Source organism: Cryptomeria japonica, chromosome 8 (genome assembly GCF_030272615.1).
Source record: "Cryptomeria japonica chromosome 8, Sugi_1.0, whole genome shotgun sequence".
NCBI classification, from domain to species: domain Eukaryota; kingdom Viridiplantae; phylum Streptophyta; class Pinopsida; order Cupressales; family Cupressaceae; genus Cryptomeria; species Cryptomeria japonica.
The window spans coordinates 216858445-216869035 of NC_081412.1; positions in this window are offsets into that span (position 1 = coordinate 216858445).

Sequence of the window (10591 nt, forward strand, 5' to 3'; positions counted from 1 at the left end):
TTCCAACTTTTCATTTTTCAATTTTAGAAACCTGTCAGAACTCTCATTGAGGTCTTCTTAGGCAAGAATGAGAGATTTTGCAGGTAATCACCCACACTCCATTTTTGGAGACAAGGAATTTTGAAAAAAAAGATAGATTTGGTTTTAGGAAATTGGCTAAGTGTAGATAAGCAAGGAATTAGTGGAATTGGGCCACTCATCCTCAACTAATCTAGCATACCTTTGGGTAGTTGAAGGTTGGTTAAATTTCTCTTTGTATTGTTTTTATATTGCATGATTATGTTGAAAATATTTTCTTGTGTGAAAAGGCTAGTTTCTTGTATTTTTCCCTTATGAAAATTTATTTTGTGTTCTACATTTTACTTTTGTGTACATTCTATGTTTTGGGAGTAACCAAGGCCTCCTACTCTTGGGAGAGAGGATAGCCTGTTGGGTGGTAGAAGTTTGACAACCCTTGAGTGAGAGGCTCTTGTTATGAGAGTGATCTTAAGGGATATTTATGTGACCCTTGCTGCATGGCTTGTTTATGCATTAGGGGGTCATAAGGAGGGAAATAAGGCATGAATGCCTTGGGGGGGCATAAGGATGCGGGTTTATTGTACTTATGAGTTATCTTTGTTGTCGTGAGGTGGCTTTGTGTTTTACCATACTTGCAGTCTCCTCAGGGTACTTGGTCCACTACCACCCTTGAATAGACATCACAATGTGTGGTGTAGTGTAGACTTGGTTGGGAATATGTTTGTGATTGTTTTTCCTTGTTTATTGTGTTTGCATATGTGTAACATGTCTAGGGCTTGGTTCTCCAAGCTTGGGGGTGGCTACTAGTTAGCCTAGGCTGGGAGGTGAGCACTCCATGGTCATAGCCTATGATTTATTTGCAGGTATTTGGAAGAAAGAAATAGGACAAGTAGAAGTGGCTGGAGTTATTTGTTGTAGAAAAATATTTGTAAATGTAATTATTATTCTTTGAAAGTCCTAATTTATTAGAAATGAGAGACCCATTTGTAAAAGTGACGATAGTGTCTTGGAAATATGTTTTAAAGAAATGTAATATTTATTTATGGTATACTGTAGAAAAGAAATGAGTATTTCTGGTTTTAGTTTCTATAGTTCTGAAAAATAACATTTGTTGTGTATAGGATATTTTGAAAAGTAAGAAATTTATTTATTCCCTCCATGCATTTAAAATTAAATATTAGAAAAGAAATGGAATAGGTTAACATGTATGTAGTAGACTAGAAATAAAACATTTAGATCTGTATATGGAAGTGCATGTTTAGTTTATTTAAATCTGTCATTTAATTATTTGCAAAAAAATAAAAATAAAAAATATTATAGTCATATCTAAAGATTCATTTTAATATTTTCTAGATTTAAATAGTTGTTGTTTGAACTTATTTACTTATGTCAAATTTAATTACTTGCAGAAAATAACTCTAAGGATTAAATAAACTATCTTATTTTAGTTTTAGCTACAAGGCATTTAAAATAAAAAGGAAATATGTACATTGATTTTTAAAACTGATGACTTTAACTTATCTGTTAAAATGGTTCCAAAATAAAAGAATATCAACACTTATTTTTTTTTTAAAAACCTAGATTTAATATACAATTAATATATATATATATATATATATAAATAAATGTAATTACATATAAATATGTTTAAATGAAATTCATTCTTTTTTATAACATGCTTATTTATATTTATATATATATTTATATATAAACAAAATTATTATTTAAAACAAAAAAAAAAATTACCGCATAAGGTTTTCGGCAGGGCCGAAACCACAATGCTAAACATAGTGGTTGGTAGGGCCGAACCTACTGTGTTTAGCACAGTGGTCGGCGCGGCCGGTGGGCGCCACTATGGGCGACCACAGTGGTCGGCACCGCCACTGTGGTTTCCCACAGTGAGTGGCGCCGGGAACGCCCACCGCCGCTACTTCCATAACCCTGCTACTACTCCCATGGCCACCGCTTGATGAGCTCGCCCCTGTACAATCCAACACAAAAAAAAAAAAAACCCTAGCCGGTTACGGCTATGGTAAAATGTATTAAAGTAATAAAGAATGAAGGAAAAAAAAGGGGAGCTTTATTTATATAATAATAAAGATAGGGTTTTCATGGTTAAGTGATAACATAATTATTTAGAATTATATATATAAATATATATAGAGTTATGATTATGAATTTTGGGCAAATTTGTAGAGTTATATATATATATATATATATATACGCATATGGTTAAAAATATGAATGGGGCAAAATGTAAAATTTATTTATTTTACTAGGTGTTTACATTTTAAATATGTTTTTATAAACATATGGGTTTATTAAAAAAAAAAGAGGAGAAATATATGTTTAAATTTAAATTACTTATGAAGTATAATCTTTTAGAAATTTTATAATAAAAATTGGGTGAGTTATTTTGGCTATGGGAAAATAATTTTAGCTCACCTAGATATGGGTTTATGAGATTAAACCTTATAGGACAAATTCCATTATGAATATAATTAACCCTTTAGATGGTTTAGTTTAAACACTTTTTAATTATTGATTAAAATAAATTTTAGACATTATAAACAAAGTGCTAGGACTAATTTAATTAGTTCCTTAGAGCAATTAATGCTTATTGAAGATTAATAATATCTTTGTCCATTATTTTAGAGAGTTGTGATTTAATTAATCTATTGACTAATTTTGATGAAATAATAAAACTATTCATTTAGTATTCCGCATTTAATTATTTTTGTTTACTTGAGTTAGTGGTTTAAGATAACTCAAAACGTAGTTAAGACGAAACTTGCTTGTGCATTTCATATTGGCAAATTAAATGTTATTAATTTGTGATTTAAAAAAAAAAAATTATCTCGTTCGTGCCCAAAAGTTTGGGCATGACATTTTGGTATCAGAGCAAGGTTTCCAACACTAGGAACCTTTCTCCATTACGTTTCACTTTAATTAATTTTATTATATTAATTTTCTATGATATTTAAATTTAATTAATTAAATATTTTTTCCGAAAAATTAGTTATTTAATTTATATTATTTTATTTTCTCATAAGGATGCCTCCAACTACGCGAAAAGCTCACAAGCACGAAAGGGGTCCTAGGAGTTTACACATAGCACGCGAAGAGGTAGATAGGGAGGAATTGGTTCCGGAAGTGAACCCAGAGGCTCCTCCCGAACAGCCAGTTGACTCAAACCAAAACATCTTAGAATCACTCCAGAACCTGATTGGTATAGTCCAGGATAGATTTCCAGCAGAGGATCATCATGTTGAAAATCAAAACTCAGGGAGTCATAGATCGACAGATAGGGAACGGAGCAGGAGTCCACCTCCTATTCCCATAGAGAGTCATGGTGGGAATGAGCTTGAGTCAGTGTACCTACCAGGACCACCTCTAGTGGTAGAGCTAGTATATTATGAGAGATCATGTCAGGATCCAAGAGATCTTATTAGGGAGGTTATGCGCCTCCAGCCACCATCTTTTGGGAGATCTACCAATGGGGTAGAAGTTGAGGCATGGCTATTGAGCCTTGATAGGTGCTTTGCATTGCACTCTTACGAGAGCAATCTAAAGGCACATGTAGCAGTCCACCTATTGAGAGGGACGACCTCCACTTGGTGGAGACAAGAGGAATACAAGTGTGGTTTAGTTGCTGATACTCTCACATGGGAGATTTTTATAGAGAGGCTTAGGGAGAGGTACTTGTCAGAGCATTACAGACAGCGTAGGATAGATGAGTTCCATGACCTCCAACAGATGGGTCTCTCAATGACCTAGTACGAGAGCAAGTTCTTTGAGCTCTTGCCCTATGTGGACTACCTGAAAGACGAGAAGCTTTTCATCAACAATTTCATCAAAGGGCTGAATGCCGACATAGCAGGACTAGTGAGGATGTCCGCTCCAGGGAGCCTTCGGGTTGCCATGGAGAAGGCATTGATAGTAGAGGACATTCAGGTCAGGCCACAAGATACCAGGGATCAGTTCTAGAACTGAAACCCTATACCCCAGACATACGAGTTTCAGAAACCCCATTGGAAGGGAAATAACAAAAACACATAGGGGTTCTCCAAACCCCCTCCTCCGCAACAATCACAACAGAACCAGAGGTAGAGGCCTCCGCAGTATCAGCAGGGCACAAAGCCCAAACAGTAGTAGTCTCAGGGTCAGAGGTGAGATCAATGATCTCAGGCTCCTTACACACCTCCGGCGAGGACTCAGCAGTCCTCTAGGGGTGGGTACAGTGGTTCTAGTAGGACAGGGGGACATTCTTTCTCTAGGCCTTAGGGTGTCTAGTTTCAGCCATGCAGTGCTTGTTTCACATGTGGAGCCATGGGGAACATGGCAAGAGAGTGTCCTTAGGGTCAGATGGTAGGGAATCAGAGGATGGTAGCATCAGAGCCTACAGTTGGAGATATGGGTAGGTCCCATAGAGTCTTTGTAGCAGTTGACAACCGCTAGGCAGAGCACCAGGCCATAGTCATTGAGGCTGCAAGTATGATCAGAGGTAACAATGTATCTATATTATTTGATTTAGGAGCTACTGACTTCTTTATATCTCCATTGGTTATGGAGCATTGCAGGCTAGTGACAACTAGACAGGGTGTCAGTTGGGAAGTGGAGTTAGCTTCAGGGGCTAGAGTGTTAGTGGAATTAGAGGTTAGGGCATGTTAGCTTCAGATTGGCAATACCACCACCCTAGTAGACCTTAGAGTTACACCACTTGGATCATATGGCATCGTACTTGGCATGGATTGGGTTTATGCCCACAGAGCCAAGATGGATTGCCGCCTGAAAGTGATAGAGTGTGAGGATGATTAGGGTTCGCCCATAGTAATCACAGGGATTTAGAGACCCATGTCTCTTCATATGATTTCCACAATGCAGCTTAAGTGGAGCATGCAAAAGGGATGTTAGTTATTTGCCATTAGTATCAGTGATAGAGGGGAAGAGGATGAAAAGGAAACATTGATATACAACCATCCTATCCTTAAGGGATATTCAGATGTGTTTCCTTCAGAGCTACCTGGGATGCCGCCCCGTAGAGAGATTAACTTTCATATAGACCTTGTACCAAGAGCTGAGCCAGTTTCAAGAGCACCTTATAGGATGACCACAAATGAGCTTAATGAGCTCAAGATGCAGCTTAAGGAACTCCTAGAGAAGGGTCACATTCATCCTAGCATATCCCCTTGGGATGCACCAGTCATCTTCGTGAAGAAGGATGAATCTCTTTTATTATGCATGGATTCTTGTCAGTTGAACAAAGTAACCATCAAGAACCGATATCCTTTGCCTAGAATTGCTAATCTATTCGACCAACTTCAGGGTGCCAAAGTATTTTCCAAAATTGATCTGAAGTCAAGATACCATCAGTTGAGAATAGTGGAAAGTGATATCCACAAGACTGCATTTCGCACTAGATATGGCCACTATGAGTTCACCTTGGTTCCATTCGGTCTTATGAATGCTCCAGCTATTTTCATGAGCCTCATGAATGGGGTATTCTGCACATTTCTGGACCGCTTTGTGATTGTGTTCCTCGATGATATATTGATATATTCTCAGAATGAGAAGGAGCATGAGGAGCACCTAAGATAGGTTTTTGTAGTGTTTGAGGGATAATCAGTTGTTTGGCAGTTTGTTAAAGTGTGCTTTCTTTCGATTAGAGGTCAAGTACCTTGGGCACATTATTTCTAGGGATGGGATCTCAGTAGACCCATCCAAGATCAGAGCTATTATGGATTGGCCAATGCCAACCAGTGTGACAGAGGTCAGGAGCTTCATGGGCTTAGCAGGCTATTACCGATGCTTTGTAGAGGGATTCTCCAGAGTCGCACATCCTATTACTTTTGTTCAGTGTAAAGGGAAGAAATTTTAGTGGAAAAAGAAGTGCGAGAGGGCCTTTCAGGAACTCAAAAAGGCACTCACTAGTGCACCTATCCTTGTAGTACCAGATCCCTTAGCTGACTTCATGGTTTGCACATATGCTTCCCTAGAGGGTTTAGGAGCAGTTCTTATGCAGGATGGTAGGGCTATAGCTTTTGAGTCTAGGAAACTTAAGATTCATGAGCTTAACTACCTTGAGCTTGCAGTAGTAGTGTATGCACTTGTGAGGTGGAGACACTTCCTTTTGGGTCATCATTTTGAGCTTCATTCAAACCATCAAAGTCTTCAGTACATATTCACTCAGTTGAACCTTAATGCATGTCAGAGGAGATGGATGGAATTCATGTGCGAGTATGCTTTTGACGTTCACTACATCAAAGGGAAAGAAAATGTAGTTGCAGATGCTTTGAGTAGGAGACATCATGAGGCATACACCATATCTATGGGCACGGATTTGAGAGATTGTATACTGCAGCAGTTGCCAGAGGATGTATGGTATTCATAGGTTTGTCAGGTGATACGATCTTAGGAAATTTTAGAAGGGAAATATGTGGATTATTCCTTGGAGTTCGATGAACTATTATTCCATAAAGGGCGCATCTATGTACCTTTTTCCAGAGGTTTGTGAGAGTTCATTGTCATGGAGGCTCATAGAGATCCTTATGCAGCACATCCCAGAGTTAAGAAGATGTATGCTGACTTGCGATAGTTATATGATTGGCTAGGAATGCGGCATCTCATTGCTGAGTTAGTAGCCCGATGCCTCGAGTGTCAGAGAGTCAAGGTAGAGCACCGCCATCCAAGTGGGTTGCTCCAGTCTCATGCTATACCAAAGTGGAAGTGGGATACTATATCCATGGATTTCATCATTGGTCTTCCTATGTCATCTCGTCGCCATGATGCCATCTTGGTGACAGTTGACAAGTTGACCAAAGTGGCCCACTTTTTACCAGTTCAGACTACCTTCACAGCACCAGCAGTAGCTTAGGTGTTCTTATGAGACATTGTCATACTTCATGGCATTCCATGCAAGATTATGTCTAACAGGGATTCCCTCTTCACTTCTTCCTTTTGGAAAGCATTACAGGAAGCTATGGGCACTAAGCTCAACTTTAGTACAACATATCATCCAGAAATGGATGGTAAGACAGAGAGGGTTAACTAGGTGTTAGAGGATATGCTTCGCATGTACGCCATGGATCATCAGACCAGATGGGAAGAGTACCTTACCTTAGTGGAGTTTTCCTATAACAATGGGCATCACACTTCTTTGTGGATGCCACCCTATCAAGCATTATGCGGCAGGCCTTGCAGGACACCATTGAGTTGGGACTGCATAGAGGATAGAGTTGCTATTGGTCCTGAGATAGTTCAGGATATGGAACAGTAGGTGGATTTGATTAGGTAGCATCTTAGAGAGGCATAGGATAGACAGAAGAAATATGTAGATGCAAAGAGGATAGACCGTAGCTACTGGGTTGGAGACAGAGTCTTCTTGAGAGTGCGACCGCATAAGAGTCCAATCCGTTACGCAAAGGGTTCTAAGCTCGCACCTCACTTTGTGGGACCATTTGAGATCCTTGAAAGGATAGGACGAGTTTCCTACCATTTAGCATTGCCACATAGCCTATCACGCATCCACGATGTTTTTCATGTATCTATTTTGAGAAAGTATATCTATGACGAGTCTCATATTTTAGATTGGGATGCCTTGCAGGTGGATTCGAACGGGTAGCTAGCTTTGGAGCCCATTTGCATTTTGGCACACCAGACGATGGCCCTTCGAGGTCGAGAGCTGGACCAGGTTAGGGTCCACTAGGATTGCTATGATGAGGTTGTGACTTCATGGGAGGATGCAACACGTATGAGATCTCGGTACCCTCATCTTTTAGATGAACTCTAGGAGGAAGTTCATGCCTAGAGGGGGAGGGTGTGAGGCCCTACCCCAACTCATCCTAGTATTTTAGTATTTTTCATGTTGAGACTATTATGGTTGCTTTATTTTTATACATTATGGATTTGGAACTTATATGATTTCATGATTTGGATAACATTGATATATATTGATGCTTCATTTCTATGCACGATTCTAGAATATGATTACTCTGTGATTATGTATGTCATTATTGGAATTGCAAGACTTTACTATGATGATAGAAATAGGATGCATGTTTTATGTATGGATTAAAAAAATGAGAATTATGATAATTGCTTATGTGAATTATTTGGATGTAAGATGTATTGAATTGTTTAAATGTTATATTGTATGCAGAGTGTTTGATGTGTATTCTTATTCATGTGTTTTATATTATATGAGGTTATTTGGAATTACTAATGTGTAATTGAGATGCACAAGAAAATTATCCATGTCACCATGGAAATATTATGGAGAACCAAACCTAGACCTATGTACGTTCATAAAACCAGGGTTTGTCTATTTGGAGAAACAACACCCCGTTTGTATAGTATTTTATTTGTGAAAGTGGATGTTGCATGTGTGTTAGATTGAATTTATGTATTTGTGTAAATCCAACAAGAGACAAAATTTCATGTGTAAGTTTGTAAAAGTATTTTTATTGTGTCCCTTGACACATGTGTTGATTTATGTCTTGATTTTTCAATTGTCTCTTGGAGGAAGTTGTTTTAACCATAGCTTTTTCAAATAATTTAATGTGGTTATATATTTTCCTTGGGTAGAAAATCTTTGGGGTGGTCAACTTAGGTTAGACCCGAAAATTAACTTCAGATGGGTTTAAAAAGGGTTAAATGGACTCCTAGGGGTAGTTTAAAGGTGTTTTCTAAAGCCCATAAGATATACCTAAGGGTCAGGAGTAATTTTAGGCATGTGACAACTCCCATGTGGCTGTTTAGTCACCCTAAAAATTGGATTTTCTAAGATGTGCGAAAATCGAATTTAGAAGGCATCATCTAGGTTAGTTAACTTTCCTTTTTGATGAGAGATCCCTTTTCATCTTTTTTCTGACTTTTCTTTTTTCAATTTTAGAAACCTGTGAGAACTCTCACTAAGGTCTTCTTAGGCAAGAATGAGAGATTTTGCAGGAAATCACCCACTCTCCATTTTTGGAGACAAGGAATTTTGAAAAAAAAGATAGATTTGGTTTTAGGAAATTGGCTAAGTGTAGAGAAGCAAGGAATTAGTGGAATTGGGTTGCTCATCCTCAACTAATCTAGCATACCTTTGGGCAGTTGAAGGTTGGTTAAATTTCTCTTTGTATTGTTTTTATATTGCATGATTATGTTGAAAAGATTTGCTTGTGTGAAAAGGCTAGTTTCTTGTATTTTTCCCCTATGAAAATTTATTTTGTGTTCTACATTTTACTCTTGTGTACATTCTGTGTCTTAGGAGTAACCAAGGCCTCCTACTCTTGGGAGAGAGGATGGCCTTTTGGGTGGTAGAGGTTTGACAACCCTCAAGTGAGAGGCTTTTGTTATGAGAGTGATCTTAAGGGATATTTATGTGTCCCTTGTTGCATGGCTTGTTTATGCATTTGGGGGTCATAAGGAGGGAAATAAGGCATGAATGCCTTGGGGGGGCATAAGGATGCGGGGTTATTGTACTTATGAGTTATCTTTGTTGCCATGAGGTGACTTTGTGTTTTACCATACTTGTAGTCTCCTCGGGGTACTTGGTCCACTACCACCCTTGAATAGACATCACAATGTGTGGTGCAATGTAGCCTTGGTTGGGAATATGTTTGTGATTGTTTTTCCTTGTTTATTGTGTTTGCATATGTGTAACATGTCTAGGGCTTGTTTCTCCAAGCTTGGGGGTGGCTACTAGTTAGCCTAGGCTGGGAGGTAAGTACTCCATGGTCATAGCCTATGATTTATTTGCAGGTTGTTGGAAGAAAGAAATAGGACAAGTAGAAGTGGCTGGAGTTATTTGTTGCAGAAAAATATTTGTAAATGTAATTATTATTCTTTGAAAGTCCTCATTTATTAGAAATGAGAGACCCATTTGTAAAAGTGACGATAGTTTCTTGGAAATATGTTTTAAAGAAATGTAATATTTATTTATGCTATACTACAGAAAAGGAATGAGTATTTCTGGTTTTAGTTTCTATAGTTCTGAAAAATAACATTTGTTGTGTATAGGATATTTTTAAAAGTAAGAAATTAATTTTTTCCCTCCATGCATTTAAAACAAAATATTAGAAAAGAAATGGAATAGGTTAACATGTATGTAGTAGATTGGAAATAGAACATTTAGATCTGTATATGGAAGTGCATGTTTAGTTTATTTAAATCTGTCATTTATTTATTTGCAGAAAATTAAAAAAAATATATATATATTATAGTCATCTCTAAAGATTCATTTTAATATTTTCTAGATTTAAATAGTTGCTATTTGAACTTATTTACTTCTGTCAAATTTAATTACTTGCAGAAAATAACTCTAAGGATTAAATAAACTATCTTATTTTAGTTTTAGCTACAAGGCATTTAAAATAAAAAGGAAATATGTACATTGATTTTAAAAACTGATGACTTTAACTTATCTGTTAAAATGGTTCCAAAATAAAAGAATATCAACACTTATTTTTTTTTAAAAACCTAGATTTAATATACAATTAAAATATATGAAGTATAATCTTTTACAAATTTTATAATATTGGGTGAGTTATTTTGGCTATGGGAAAATAATTTTAGCTCGCCTAGATATAGG